Raw genomic sequence first — 16,903 nt, forward strand, 5'->3', positions numbered from 1 at the left:
GTCATATTTTAGATTCCACATATAAGTGATTTCATATGATATTTGTCTTCCTCTTTCTGACTTCACTTAGGATGGTAATCTCTAGGCCCATACATGTTGCTGAAAATGGCATTATTTCATTCTTTTTTATGGCTGAAAAGTATTACATTCTATATAGGTACCATATATACATTTGTTTCCTTTATCCTCTCATGTGTTGATGGACATTTAGGTTGTTTCTATATCTTGGCTAAATAGTGCTGCAGTGTACATTGGGGTGCATGTATCTTTTTCAATTAAGGTTTTCTCTGAATATATACCCAGGAGTGGGATTGCAAGATCATATGGCAACTCTGGAACCTCTATCCTGTTCTCCATAGGGGCTGCACCAATTTACATTCCTCCCAACAGTGTAAGACAGTTTCCTTTTCTCCACACCCTCTCCAGCATTTGTTATGTGTAGGCTTTTTAATGATGGCCTTTCTGACTGGTGTGAGGTGGTACCTCATTGTAGTTTTGATTTGCATTTCAGATCTGAGAATTTTTATATCTCTTGATTCTGAGAGTTTCTGAGACCCAGTAACATTCCTGTCCTTCCAGTAGTTGTGTGTTTAACTCTTGCTTTCATTGCAGATGATATCATATCTTAGTATTTTTTCCAATAAATGTATCTTTTTCAAACTAGCTTGTTTGTTTGAAATAAAAAAAGAGACAGTACATACATAATCACTGAAAAAAAAAAAGTATTATGCAAGAAGTGAGGGATTTCTCTTTCCATCTTAGTATTCCCGTTATACTGAGTAAACTACTCTTAATGTATTTGATTAATATCTTCTCATATTCTTTGTAGGCATGTTACACATATGAAATCATATCATCATATAATTACTTTCATTTACATTTCACTGTTTTACTTAGAAATCTATAGTGTAATTCTTTCTATATTAAGATACATACTCTTTGTGACCCTATGGACTGTAGCCCACTAGGCTCCTTTGTCCAGGGAATTTTCCAGTCAAGAATACTGGAGTGGGTTCTCATTTCCTCCTTCAGGGGATCTTCCCAGGGATCGAACCCACATCTCTTATGTCTCCTGCATAGGCAGGTGGGTTCTTTTCCACTAGCACCACCTGGGAAACCCCAAGATATATACAATATACTTCATATTTTTAATAGGTATGTAATATTCTGTTAGATGGTCATACCCCCAGTTTATTTAATTTCCTATAGATATTCAGAAGATGTTAACAGTTACATGGTATTACAAAACAAAGATATAAAATTCTTTCATTCATTTATTAATTCAGCAAAAATTATGGTGCCCATACTAAGTGCCTGGCAACTTTCTAGGCACGGTAATTTCTATAGTTTCTATTTGTGGGAGGGCAAGAAATAAACAAGAGAACAAGTAAATGTGAGCTAAATAATTTCATCTAGTGATAAGTCTTGTGAAGACAATACAACATGGAGATCTGAAAGAATGAAAAGTTTGGGTACAGAACTTACTGAGTTTGGGGGATCTGGGCCTTTTGCTCATGGGTGACATTTGACATAAATCCTGAGTGATATAAAGGAAGCAGCCCTGTGAGATCCCAGCAGAGGGCACACCAACAGCACAGATCCTATGGGAGTTAAGAGGAGAAGAAATGAGGCCAGAGTATCAATTACAGTTCTCAGTTACAACTAGTAGAAACCAATGTAATAGATAAAGGAGAAAAGGAATTTACTGAAAAATATCTGGCAGCTCACAGAATCTTTAGGATTACCAGACTGACTCAGCAAGATAAACTCCCCCAAATCCTACCACAGAACTGGTCTAGAGGGGATGTGACTGCTGTGACTGCTGGTTATGAACCAGCAGTGAGTGTATGGACCACCAAGACCATATGGTGTCTTGCACCAATGACAATAATTCTACTTCTGGCTCTGAAATTTCAATGTACCTGCCACCATTCCCCCCCTGCCCTGCTGCTGTCTTTATTTGCAATACTAGTTTCTAATTTAAAGCTTGTAGAAATGATACACTCATGTAAATCCTAAATATGTTTCTTTCCACATTTGTAGTGATACTTCTATAGACTAAATTTCTAGAGCTGTTGGGTTTAAAGGGAAGCACATCTAGGTTTTTGATAGGTACTGCTAAATCACCTCTCCCTAAAATGTTGTCATGATTTATACTACGAACAGTAGATGAGTATGTCAATTTCCTCAAAGCCATATCAATTCTAGATCTGTGTTTTACGATAGTTTTGTTAATTTGGATCCACCTGGACATGATTCTGGCTGTATGACTTAGTAATTGTGTGTCATTGGGTAAATTAGTCCATTCTCTGAGTTTCCATTACCTTGTAGATATGATATGGAAATAATGACCACATTGCTGAGACTTTTAGTTGTCCCTTGATATCAATTTCCTCTTCTGCACTCATAGAACCCAAATTTTTACTTAGATCTAGAGCCGTCCAGAGTCAATACTAATTTGCCAGTTTCTTTTAGTCATAGCCAGCATTAAAACCTGCAGAATGGGTATCAGCTGTGTGCAATAATATCCTGCAGCTAATAGTGAATCACTTTTTAAAGAAATACTACATCATAAACATTCTTTATTGTACAAAGAATGACACTTGATAGAAAAGCTCAGATATTTATGCTTCCAAGTTAAAGTCATCAAGAACAGACTCAGTGTAAAGAGAATTTTTAAATACCTGGGATGATTTATTTTGCTTACATATTCCTTTTTATTTATACACAGAAGTGATATGTAATTAAGTTCATGTGTAAGTAAATAATAAAAATTATAAGTGATAAGCGTTCAGTTCAGTTGTTCAGTTGTGTCTGACTCTTTGAGACCACATGTACTGCACCATGCCAGCTCCTGGAGTTTGCTCAAATTCATGTCCATCAAGTTGGTGATGCCATTCAACCATCTCATCCTCGACTGTCCCCTTCTCCTTCTGCCTTCAATCCTTCCCAGCATCAGGGTCTTTTCTAATGAGTCAGTTCTTCCCATCAGGTGGCCAAAAGTTTTGGAGCTTCAGCTTCAGCATCAGTCCTTCCAATTAATATTCAGGACTGATTTCCTTTAGGATTGATTGGTTTAATCTCCTTGCAGTGCAACGGACTCTCAAGAGTCTTCTCCAATGACATAGTTCAAAAGCATAAGTTCTTCAGTGCTCAGCTTTCTTTATAGTCCAACTCTCACATCCATACATGACTACTGGAAAAACCTTAGCTTTGACTAGGTGAACGTTTGTAGGTAAAGTAATGTTTCTGATTTTTAATTTACTGTCTAGGTTTGTCATAGCTTTTCTTCCAAGGAGCAAGCATCTTTTAATTTCATGGCTGCAGTCACCATCTGCAGTGATTTTGGAGCCCAAGAAAATAAAGTCTGTCACTGTTTCCATTGTTTCCCCATCTATTTGCCATAAAGTGACAGGGCCAAATACCATGATCTTGGTTTTTTGAATGTTGAGTTTTAAGCCGGCTTGCCAGCTTCTTCACTCTCCTCTTTCACTTTCATCGAGAGGCTCTTTAATTCTTCTTTGCTTTCTGCCGTAAGGGTGGTGTCATCTGCGTATCTGAGGTTCTTGATATTTCTCCCGGCAATCTTGATTCCAGCTTGTGCTTCCTCCAGCCCAGCGTTTCTCATGATGTATTCTGCATATGAGTTAAATAAGCAGGGTGACAATATACAGACTTGATGTGCTTCTTTTCTTATTTAGAATCAGTCTGTTGTTCCATGTCCAGTTTTAACTGTTGCTTCCTGACCTGCATACAGACTTCTCAGGAGGCAGGTCAGGTGGTCTGGTATTCCCATCTCTTGAAGAATTTTCCACAGTTTATTGTGATCCACACATTCAAAGGCTTTAGCGTAGTCAATGAAGCAGAAGTAGATGTTTTCCTGGCAATCTCTTGCTTTTTCTATGATCCACTGGATGTTGACAGTTTGATCACTGGTTCCTTTGCCTTTTCTAAATCCAACTTGAATATCTTGAAGTTCTTGGTTCATGTACTATTGAAGCCTAGCTTGGAGAATTTTGAGCATTACTTTGCTAGTGTGTGAGATGAGTGGAATTGTGCAGTAGTTTGAACATTCTTTGGCATTGCCTTTCTTTGGGATTGGAATGAAAACGGACCTTTTCCAGTCCTGTGGCCACTGCTAAGTTTTCCAAATTTGCTAGCATATTGAGTGCAACACTTTCACAGCATCATTTTTTAGGATTTGAAATAGCTCATCTGGAATTCCATCACCTCCACCAGCTTTGTTCATAGTGATGCCTCCTAAGGCCCTCTTGACTTCACATTCCAGGATGTCTGGCTCTAGGTGAGTGATCACACTATCATGGTTATCTGGGTCATGAAGATATTTTGTATAGTTCTTCTGTGTCTTCTTGCCACCTCTTCTTAGTATCTTCTGCTTCTGTTAGGTCCATACTGTATCTGTCCTTTATTGTGCCCATCTTTGCATGAAATGTTCCCTTGGTATCTCTAATTTTCTTGAAGAGATCTCTATTCTTTCTCATTCTATTATTTTCCTCTATTTCTTCGCACTGATCACTGAGGAAGGCTTTCTATCTCTCCTTGCTATTCTTTGGAACTCTGCAAATAAGCATTGTCACAATTTAATTAGGAATTTTTTTATATTCTTAGATTCAATTAAGAAATAAACAATAATGGTCTCAAATGTCCATTCTTGCCACCTTCTATAGTAATTGAAATTATCCTGTGCCTGTACCAATTAATCTGTATTTGGTGTGGTGTGTCTAGCTCACATGCCTTCAGATTAAGAAAAACAATACTCAGGGAGCTTCATTAAGGTCCTGCATTAAGGAGACTCATACATACCTAGTCCTGATCAAGGTATAAAATTTTGGACTTTGAACTCATGCTGTAATGGGATGAATCTTTTGAGGGTGAGTGTATTTTGCATATGAATGGGACAGAGGATGGAATGTAATAGCCAGCTAACAAGATGGCCTCCAGTTGTTCTAGTCTCTTAGTATTAATACATTTAGGTAGCTCCCTCCCACACTGAATACAGTTGACCTCTATAACTTGCAGGATATTGCTGAAATGAGGGAGTATGACTTCTGAGACTTTGCCATAAAAGACAATGGCTTTCATCTTGTGTTCACTTGGATCAAGTACTTTGGTAGAACCCAGCTGCCATGCCAGGAGGGCACTCAGGCATCCCTAATGGACAGGATCACGTAGCATTGCTTGAACTGAACTGAAGTATTTTTTATTTCTGCACCTTTCTCTGTGTCTCTCTTTCTCCTCTCTCTCTCTCTCTATATGTGTGTGTGTGCTGCTGCTGCTAAGTCACTTCAGTCGTGTCCGACTCTGTGTGACCCCATAGACGTCAGCCCAAGAAGCTCCCTCGTCCCTGGGATTCTCCAGGCAAGAACACTGGAGTGGGTTGCCATTTCCTTCTCCATATGTGTGTGTGTGTGTATATATATATATATATATATATTTATATATATATAAATATATATATTTATAATATATTAAAAAATATATATATATATATATTTTTTAGAGACCATACTGGGCAATGCATGCAGGATTTTATTAGTAGTCTCCCAACTAGGGACTGAACCCACACCCCCTGCAGTGGAAGAAAAGAAGAGTCTTAATCACTGGACCTCCAGGGAAGTTTCTGTTTTTAAAAAACATTTTGTTAAAAAATTTTAATGAACTACTCTTAGGACAACAGCTACATAAAAACACCAGTTCTTGGCAGCTATGTTGTGGCAGATGCACTGAAGACAGTTTCTGGGCTGGTACTTGTCTGTCCCTGTGGAGTCATTTTTCTCTGCTCTCCACTTGGAATTGTTACCCCTCTACCTTATCAGCAATATTTTTTTTTAAATATAAAACATTTTTGAAATTTTATGCAGCATTTTTCAGGATTTGTTACTGGGAGATGTCGCTCTACACATAGACTCTACCAAAAATTTTTCAGGAGACGTTCAAATGTTTAAATTCTAAGTGTGTTTTCTCTGAATTCAGATTCACTGTTACTTTTATGAAAACATTGGTGTTTCTTCTAGAAAAGCTGGCCATTGAAGCATGCTTCTATAAAATACAACTCTTGCTACAAATGTGACTATGAAGTTTACAGTGAGAACACTGATTCTGTAAAAAATCATCTCTTTCCAGATAGATATACATATATGCCTCTTTAAAATGTTGGGTTAAACAAATTTCACATTTTAAGTTTGTGAAATCTCCATATTCTTCAAGAGGAAGAGGGAAATAGCAATCAACATAGCAAACTTTCTATTTTAAGATTATTTATTACTCCGGTCAAAGACTTTCCTAACAATTGGAATATGAATAGGGCAGCATTGAAATGAATATAGATGACTTTCAGTGAAACCTCATTTACATGAGATGAAATTAAAGAATATGCAAACTTACTTGGGGAACTTTCCCAGTGGTTAAGACTCTGCACTCCCAATGCAGGGGGCATGGGTTCAGTCCCTGGTCTGGGAATTAAGATCCTGCATGCCACAGGGTGTGGCCAGAAAATTTAAAAAAGAAACTTCAGTTCAGTCGCTCAGTCATGTCCAACTCTTTGCGACCCCATGAATTGGCAGCACGCCAGGCCTCCCTGTCCATCACCAACTCCCGGAGTTCACTCAAACTCACATCCATTGAGTTGGTGATGCCATCCAGCCATCTCATCCTCTGTCGTCCCCTTCTCCTCCTGCCCCCAGTCCCTCCCAGCATCAGTCTTTTCCAATGAGTCAACTCTTCCCATGAGGTGGCCAAAGTACTGGAGTTTCAGCTTTAGCATCATTCCTTCCAAAGAACATCCAGGGCTGATCTCCTTCAGAATGGACTGGTTGGACCTCCTTGCAGTCCAAGGGACTCTCAAGAGTCTTCTCCAACACCACAGTTCAAAAGCATCAATTCTTCGGCGCTCAGCTTTCTTCACAGTCCAACTCTCACATCCATACATGACCACTGGAAAAACCATAGCCTTGACTAGATGGACTTTTGTTGGCAAAGTAATGTCTCTGCTTTTCAATATGCTATCTAGGTTGGTCATAACTTTCCTTCCAAGGAGTAAGTGTCTTTTAATTTCATGGCTGCAGTCACCATCTGCAGTGATTTTGGAGCCCCCAAAAAATAAAGTCTGCACTGTTTCCACTGTTTCCCCGTCTATTTCCCATGAAGTGATGGAACCAGATGCCATGATCTTCGTTTTCTGAATGTTGAGCTTTAAGCCAACTTTTTCACTCTCCTCTTTCACTTTCATCAAGAGGCTTTTTAGTTCCTCTTCACTTTCTGCCATAAGGGTGGTCTCATCTGCATATCTGAGGTCATTTTCGTCAAGATGGCCGGAGGATATTTCTTCTGGCCATCTTGATTCCAGCTTGTGGTTCTTCCAGCCCAGCGTTTCTCATGATGTACTCTGCATATAAGTTAAATAAGCAGGGTGACAATATACAGCCTTGACGTACTCCTTTTCCTATTTGGAACCAGTCTGTTGTTTCATGTCCAGTTCTAACTGTTGCTTCCTGACCTGCATACAGGTTTCTCAAGAGGCAGGTCAGGTGGTCTGGTATTCCCATCTCTTGAAGAATTTTCCACAGTTTATTGTGATCCACACAGTCAAAGGCTTTGGCATAGTCAATAAAGCAGAAATAGATGTTTTCCTGGAACTCTCTTGCTTTTTCGATGATCCAGCAGATGTTGGCAATTTGATCTCTGCTTCCTCTGCCTTTTCTAAAGCAAGCTTGAACATCCGGAAGTTCACGGTTCAGGTACTGCTTTGGAAATGTTTTCTTTGAAATAAGACTACAGCAATTTGCATATAATAAAAATTACAGACTCAGGGTCATCAAATAGAGATGGCATTATTTGACAGTGAAGGAGAAGAAAAGATTTGACGTGACTTATAACTCCCTTCTTACCATTTTCCATCTTAGAATAATATACCTTTCTAAAAATTACTAAATGTTGCTTCATTTTTTGTTTTTCATTTTAAATTAAATTTTTATCAATTTTGAGGTGAGTGCTTAGGTATTTTTCAAGAACTTATTTTTGGCTACCACTCTATTTGTATTTAAATGATAGGTTTAATGATTATATTTTCTAAAAATTGTGTTTTGCATGCCATTTTATGACGTTTTTAGGTTATTATATTTGAAATGTATTTATATGTAGTTTCTCTATTTTAAAACTTTTGTTGAACTTGAAAATTTTAAAGAAAATACCCATCCTAATACCCATATTTCAATACTATGTGAAGTGAAATACACTCCTATTTATATTGTCATTTTATCCTAGTTTTGGAATTAGGTTGTAGGGTATTGATTCTAGGAAATGTGTTAGGACTTTCTTTATGTCTTAAAATATATTCAAGTTTTCTATCCCATTTCTCTATTCTTAGCTTTTTAAGTGGAGGAGTACATAAATTAGATAAAGTTTGATGGTTTTATTTTCAAATCTATATCCTTACTAATTTTCTTTTGCTTGCCCTATCAGTTTTTGATAAAGGAATTTTGAATTTTCTCTCTATGATTGTGGATTTCTCAGTTTTTTGTTATTTTTTGCTTTAAAAATTCAAATTTAAGTGGTTATGTGTAAGTTTAGAAATGTGATATCTTCTTGGTTGATTGTTCCTTGTATTATTACTTATAGTGACTCTTTAAATGATATTTTGGACTCATGTTAATATTTTAAGTCTATATTTTTTTAGTTTAATATTTTCTTGGTGTATCTTTATATTCTTTACTTTCAAACATTATAGTTTTGTTTTAGATTTTCTTTTGTCAGCAACATAAAGATGAAATTTATTTTTGTGACATATTCTGAGAATCTCTCTTTCTATATGTAAACAATCTGTTGAAATTCTTATTGATATATTTAGACTTATTTTTTACCATAGTACTTGCCTTTTTATTTATCACCATTAATCTTTGTATTTCTATATTTTCCTTCATTATGTTGGATTGAAAGAGTTTTACTGCCTTTTAATCCTTTCCTGATTTGGAAACTATGGACTGTATCCTATTCTTTTAATAGTAATGCTTAATTTTTCATGTATGTACATAGTATGTAATTTTTCTGACAATACCTGTAATTACTCAGTATTTCTTTCTTCTGAATACCTTATAACTTTATCCACTGAACACCAATCCTGTAGTTGTTGCATAGGTTGTTTCAACTTTTTTCAAAGCTAAGATTTTTTTAAGAGTTATTAATTTGCAGAAATACGTTGTAAATTTCAGAACTCACCATTTTTGTTAAATCTCACACCTTTCCTGTAGGTTTACTTATCTTCTGGCTAAAATTCATTCTTTTAATAGTATTTTTAGAGGGGACATATGGTGAATAAATTTACTTAATTTTCATAGAATGATAAATATCTTTGTTTTGCCTTTTTATAATAGTTTAGCTAGAATCCTAGGTTAACATTCACCATCTCTTAATATTTCAAAAAAGTCGTGCCATTGTTTTTGGCATTAAGTATGTTATTGAAAAATTTGTCTTTAGGTTGTCATTCATTTGTATTTATTCTGTCTTTTTTTACTGAAAATTCTAAGCAATTTTCTCTCTTGATATTTAAAATTTTCAATATATCCAGGTATGTTTTTATTTATCCTATTGAGAGTTTGTGATACATTTTTAAATGAAGGGCTCATATTTGTTCAATTCACAAAAATGTTTAGATTTTATCCTTTTAAATACTGCTTTTCCAACATTAACACACTTGCATATTTTTTGTACTGCTCCAACAGATGTATGTGTTGGAGAGACTCAATTTATTCTCCATGTCCATTATCTGTTTTTTCAGTGGAGAGTCCCTGAGACTCTTCACTGAGACTGACATCCTGACCACTCAGGGTACTTACGGACCAGCTTGCCAGCCAATGAGACCAGACCCCGCTGCTGCAACTGGGACCCTTTTGTCCCTGGTCTCCTCCTGGCATGGACAACAGGTCAGAGTACCCTGACCAGGTAAAGAACAAGAGACTTTACCGACCTTTTTCTCCTTCCTTCTCTCTTTCCTCTTCTTAACCCTTCCTGTCCTACTTTTTTTTTTTTTTTCTCATCTCCCTCTCCTGGACTCAGGAGTCCAGTTGAAGGACCTCAGCCTGAGCTGAGAGTTGGAGGCCTATCACCTTCACTTGGCAGATAACTTGAATTCTGGTTCTGTTCTGGTCTGGTTTCTGGTTTGAATTCTGGTTCCATTCTGGTCTGGTCTGGTTTCTGGTAGGGCTGAGTTCCAATCCTCCCTTCCCCAGAGCTCCAGGGTAAAGTCTGGTAACGCCTGGGTATCTGCAGGTGGCAAGAGACGTCTATAAGGCCACCCCTTTTGACCACCCCCCCACCCCGCCTTCCTCCCCCTCTGCTTTCAACCTGGCCTCCATTCCTCCCTTTGAAATCTTTGAAGACCTGAGATATTTTCATTTACTCTGTTCATACTTGGATCTGAAGTTCTGAGTCTCTATAGGAGGTTTTCTGAGAGACTGCAATCTTGTATTTTAAGGAGTGTCTGATTAGAATGACTGGGCATGTATGTGTGTTCTGTGTTGTGATTTGTGATGGCCATTTTGCTTTGTGTGGCTGCCATTTTGTTTAGACCTGCTGCCATTTTGTTAGAGCTTGATTTTCTCTCCCTGTGCCTTAAGATCAGGCCTCTCAGAAATACTAATCTAGACCATCTCTAATTCCTGAGACTAAGGGGAAAATGGGAAGAAGCTTTTAAAAATTTTATTTATTCCAACTGTTATTTATAAACTGTTGAATTTTATATTGTAATATCTGATTCATGACTAAGTTTAGAAAATGAAGTTAAATCTTGCATTGAGGCTGTCTGGATAGTGTGTGTCTCAGTGTGTGTCTTTGTCTCTGGATAATATTATTGAGATTAATTAGTAAATGTGCTCTATTTAATTGGCTTACAGAAAAGTAAGTGCTTACAAATCAACAATTACAAATTAAACTAAATGAATTTCAGGTTCACGTGAACTGGAAAATGTTCAACATTGAATTATTACCTGGTAATATAGACATGTCTTTAGAACCATCAATAGGTAAAATACTTCTGTTGTACCTGGATTTACTAGAGGTCAAATAAGACTGTATTCTATCGATTGCAAATTTGTTAACAAGAAAAGGAACACAATGTGGGAAAAACTTTTAAGGGAAGTGTTTTCGGTAAAAGAAGGTATGAAAAATGGAAAACTGCTGAAATAAGTGAGTTTTGCATCATGAGGGGCTTTCCTGGTAGCTCAGCTGGTAAAGAATCCACCTGCAATGCAGGAGACCCTGGTTTGATTCCTGGGTTGGGAAGCTCCCCTGGAGGAGGGCATGGCAACCCACTCCAGTATTCTTGCCTGGAGAATTCCCATGGACAGAGGAGCCTGGCGGGCTACAGTGCTTGGGGTTGCAAAGAATCAGACATGACTGAGCAACTAAACAAGCGTTATTTGCTGCATTTGGGGGAAATTCCTCAGAGCTATCTTCACATTTATTCTCTTTTCTATTGTAGCCACTGCAGACCTTGCTGCTGCTGCTGCTAAGTCACTTTAGTCGTGTCCGACTCTGTGCGACCCCATAGACAGCAGCCCACCAGGCTCCCCCATCCCTGGAATTCTCCAGGCAAGAACACTGGAGTGGGTTGCCATTTCCTTCTCCAATGCATGAAAGTGAAAAGTGAAAATGAAGTCTCTCAGTCGTGTCCAACTCTTAGCAACCCCATGGACTGCAGCCAACCAGGCTCCTCCATCCAAAATCCCAAAATCCATGGGATTTTCCAGGCAAGAGTACTGGAGTTGGGTGCCATTGCCTTCTCCGAGACCTTACCCTGTCTGTATTATGTTATTTCAATGGCTATTCCAGGATTTTCTAATTGTATTTTAAAATGATTCTTTTAAAATATCAACTTGTTTGTGTTTCATTTCTTTCTGCTTCATAATTCTTTGCCTGTTCTTAGTAACATCATTCCTTCATTAATTTTTGTGTGTGAGGCAGTTCATTTTCTTCCAGAGTGAATTTATGTACTGAAGTTTGATCTTAAAGGCTATTTTTATAGCATTTAGATGGAGTTTGGAATTTAATTCAGTGAGAAGGTTATCTTTTGTTTGTTCTCTCTCTCTCTCTCTTGCTCTTTGCTCACATTTTCCTGCCTAGTTATTTTGAAGCTGTCTTTTTCAGCCAATCCTATCCCTGTGGAATGGAACAAGATTTTCTATTACAGATTACAAGCCTTTGGTTCCAGAGTAAATTGAGACTATCACAGTTCCTGCATAGAGCCACTGGAAGATTTTGTTTTCTCCCTGGGACTTTCTTTTATTATTATTTAGGATTTTCTTCTTCTTTCTCCTGACTTACATCCACTATGTCCTGATTTCCATGTCTTACTCTTTTTTGGTTTACTCCCTCATTTTAGTGAATCATTACCTTTTTGGGAAAGAGTACATGTTCTGAAAATGTACTGATTCTACTCACATGCTTAATTGATAGTTTGGTTGTAGAACCCTATGTTGGAAAAAAAAATTGAAAAGTATTTAAAATTTGAAGGTATTAACTTTTCTTTAGCCATTTGTGTTATCATTGAGGAATCCGATTCTATTTTTATTCCCAATATTTTGTATGTGACCTACTTTTTCTCTTTGAAAGATTTTAGGCTTTTTATACCCTGATTTTCTGAATTTCACCATGATTTATCTTGGTATAGTCATTTGGGTGAGCATTCAATGAGTAATTTCAGTGTAAATTCATGCCCTTCAGTTCTGGGACATTTTCTTATATTTTTAACATAGTGATTTCTTCTCATTTCTCTTTTCTAATTTTCTGGAGTTCCTGTTAATTGGATGTTAGATTTTAATTTTTAAATATTTTTCATTTTTTAATTCTAAATTTTTTTCTGTTGGGGGGAAGTTTTTACAATTTTATCTTAAAACAATTTATTAAATATTTAAGAGCATTCTTTTAATTTTCAAGAGTACCTTCTTGGCCTTGGGATATTCCTTTTTTATAGTATTTCTGCTCTTCTTTCACTATCTTTTCTTATAAATCTGAGTATAAAATAGTGCTTTTGTTTTGTTTTGCTTTCTTCTGCCTGCTGCATTGTCTCTCTTCTGTTACTTTTTCTGTTTTTTTTTTGTTTTTTTTTTTACCAAAAAATATTTCTTTTAAAAAAATCTATATTTTGGGAGCTTTTTCTTAAATTTCTTACTATCCTTGGCTCCCTAAAGTTTTTATATTTAAAGGCAAGGCGCTTGAACATTAATTGGATTGCTTACTGATTAGTGGGCTTTATTGAAAGAACCTAAACGTCAATCTCGGTGAGCATTTTTCTTGAATTTTTCCATTTCTTTCGATCCCTGGGTCAGGAAGATCCCCTGGAGAAGGAAAGGTAGTACTGAATCTCCAACAACAACAAAAAGAAAAAAGGAAAACCCTATACTTCTATTCTTTTAAAATTTAAAATAGTGAAATGTACTATTCATATAAAAGAGTATACAGAGGAATATATATAACATATATATGTACCAGGTTTGTTCTTAAAAGAAATATAATTAGCTACCTTTCAGTTCCCTCTTTTAATTTTTCTAAGGCCTTGAGTTATCTGTACCCTCTGTTCTGTTACCCTCAGGATACAGAGCTTCTTAGAATTTTATATAATTGGGGACAGGAAAAAGTGCCCTAAAATATTTATGTAAGGCCAATATAGTTTATATAGTTTAATTTTTCTTCAGAGTCAAATATTCTATCCACTGAAACTAAGAAAGAGGGACTTTAATATCTTTAATAATAACTTAATAAAAATAGCAGCATATCCAAAGTGTTGGTCATCTAGGAAGTATGAGTTGCAAGGAAATTGGCAGGGATGCCTACTCCAGCAAAATCTTTCTCATCACCTGTGATAGTGTCTGAAGTCCCACATTTGTATTTGCTCTGTTTAATCTTGGAATCTTTTAGATATTCAAGATTCTCCCTTCCTACTGGTTACTCCATGAGGGATCATGTCTTTTTTTTTTTTTTTAACATTCCAATAAAACTTTATTTACACAGACACGTAGACTAGATTCGATCCGTGGGTTTGCAGACCATGCACTTGGCTGTAAAGAACCTTGAAGCCATCAAAACTGGTGCACAGGTGTCCCAAAGATTGATAAGGGCTCCATTCTGTCCCCTCCAAGAAGGACAAAAGTCAAATTTTATTCTAATTATTTTGTATGGTGCTTTGGTGTTTTGATGTGCTTTTGAATGAGTGATCTCAATCTTTGCTTTTGTCCCTTCTCCCCTCTTTCTGTGTATATATCTCTAAATGTTTCCCATTCTTCTTCATTCTTTCCCTTGAAGTCACCGAATTGGGTGATTTTAGAGTGAGGCTCGGAGAAGGCAATGGCACCCCACTCCAGTACTCTTGCCTGGAAAATCCCATGGACAGAGGAGCCTGGTAGGCTGCAGTCCATGGGGTCCAGAAGAGTCGGACACGACTGAGCGACTTCACTTTCACTTTTCACTTTCATGCATTGGAGAGGGAAATGGCAACCCACTCCAGTGTTCTTGCCTGGAGAATCCCAGGGACGGGGAAACCTGGTGGGCTCTGTCTATGGGGTCGCACAGAGTCGGACACGAGTAAAGCGACTTAGCAGCAGCAGCAGCAGAGTGAGGCTCTTCCACATTCATCCTTGCTAAAATCCTGGCTTCCTTTTAGGGCCCTCATCTATACAGGGTAAGAGGCAATGTGCACTAGTATAAAGAGCACTTCTCTGGATCATTGGGCAGAGCATGCCACCAGATTGCTGTGTGACTTTGAGTAAATTACCTAACCTCTCTGAGCCTTCCTTTGCTCATCTATCACATGAAGGAGTGGTTAGTAATCTCTAGAATCCTTCCAGCTCTAAGCTTGTGCATTTTAGGAAGCTGCAGCTTAAACTCTTGACAACTGTTTGAGGTCATTAAATAGGATGTCACTCACAGACCTTAATGAAACTGCCAGGAGGCCACAGAAATTAGTCACATGATCTTCTGCAGTTGGCACTCTTCTGAAGCTGGGTGGGTAGGGTTACCAGCTAACTTCAAGAAATCTGAGAGCATATCCCACTAAGGGAAGAAAAGGAACACAAATGACTCCAGGAGGGGTTATATCTTATCATTAGTACAGTTTCTGGCACATAGTAAGTGTTCAAGGAAATATCTGCCGAATAAATATTAAGTTAACAAACTTTGCAGAGGACATTGGGAAGGATAATACTTGAAGCTCATGTTAAACTAACACTTGTTTGATAATTGAAGAGAGTAATCAACCTATAATTTTTTAACCAAGAAATGTGAGCACTTTAAGCTAGATCATCCAGGCTGTTGGTATCTCTATTTTTCCAATTCTGGTTGCACTAGATTTTTGTAGGTAGGAGTTTGGACTTAGAGATCAGCAAAAAGGGAGACAGTCGTTTTAAAGAGAAATTTTCTCTTTAATACCGTTTATTTCTTCAATTATGAATGTAATAGTTATTTGTATAATGCTTATCAATTACTAGAAGTGTGCTTACATTTTTGTAAATGCATATATAACCTTGCTATCCCTAGAGTGAAATCCCTAGAGTGAAATTTAATTTCCACTATATATTAACTCTCTTCGTGAGGTACAAAATATTCCAGAATCCTTTCTTAAGCTGTTTCAATATTCTCTATATTCTGTCTCACTCTTTTAACCATCGTCTTTCCTTCCTTTCTGTTTCCTTCCCTTTTTGTGTGCTAACCTTAACGTTCTAAAAAGAGGGCAAGAGTGGATGGTGGTTGTGTGATTCAGATGGAAGAAGAAAATATGGAAGAAACAAGTTTGGGATCGTATAAATACACAATCTAATTCTTTCACAACATGCAGATTTGCAAGGTTTTTTAGGTGAATATATAATGCAAGAGTGAAGTTGTAATGTGTGTACTTCAGAAAAGAGGAGTGAACTTTTTTAATGTGAAAAAAAGCAAAAAATTACATCGAAACACAAAATAACTTCATCTTCCCAATTATCGTCTTTTTTGCTATTAGAAAAACCCTAGCTTCTCTTTCCTCTGTGATGTGTGCCCATGTCTGACCTGTATGAAAATTAAGATGGGTGAGAGGAGGACAATGTTTAACACAAAATAAAATCCACGTTGTGAACATGTTCTTCATTCCATATTGGCATTCCTTTCTGTATCTATGGAAGATTTCTGTTTGTGTTTTATACAGGCATACCGGTAGAAGATATATAAGCACACCGAATGTGTACTACCACTCATTTGCTTTTTCCAGGAGGAATCATGTAGACTAGTAGAGAGTGATAAGAAAAGTCCTTAAAGGTAAAAGGAGGATTCCACAGAATACATTTTTACTAAAGGATGGAGACAGTCTTGTGCTACGGTTACATGTCTATGTTTTCAAAAGCATACTCTAAGAGGATGAAAAAGGTTTACAATAAACATTTTAAAAGTTTTTTTTTTTTCAGTCATAAGCAGCAAATGTGCTTCCTAATAATGTATGGAGCATACAAGACAAGAAACAAAAATTCGATCGTAGTATCACTTTTACTATTTAGGCATATCCCTCCGCTCCAGTCGGGTTATTATTGTTATTGTTATTTTTTTCGTTTTTAAAAAGGCAGTTTCCGCCATAAAACCCTCCACCCCCTCCCGAGGAAAGTAATTTATGTAAAAAAGTGAGGTCAATTAATAGGCTTAATTTCAGAAATCCACTAAAGGACACAAGAGCCATATTGGCCCCTGGGGTAAACCTAATCATATTAATTGACCTCTTTGTCCAGCCCTATATGGGGGAAGGATTCCTTTGATGGGGATGAGAGACTTCCTTGTTGAACGCTGCTTTTCAGATACCTTATTAAATATGTCATGGTTGGGGTTGACTATGTCTTCCAGAGCTGCTTGTAGCAGCTTCCTTCATTGACATGAG

Source organism: Bos indicus, chromosome 26 (genome assembly GCF_029378745.1).
Source record: "Bos indicus isolate NIAB-ARS_2022 breed Sahiwal x Tharparkar chromosome 26, NIAB-ARS_B.indTharparkar_mat_pri_1.0, whole genome shotgun sequence".
NCBI classification, from domain to species: domain Eukaryota; kingdom Metazoa; phylum Chordata; class Mammalia; order Artiodactyla; family Bovidae; genus Bos; species Bos indicus.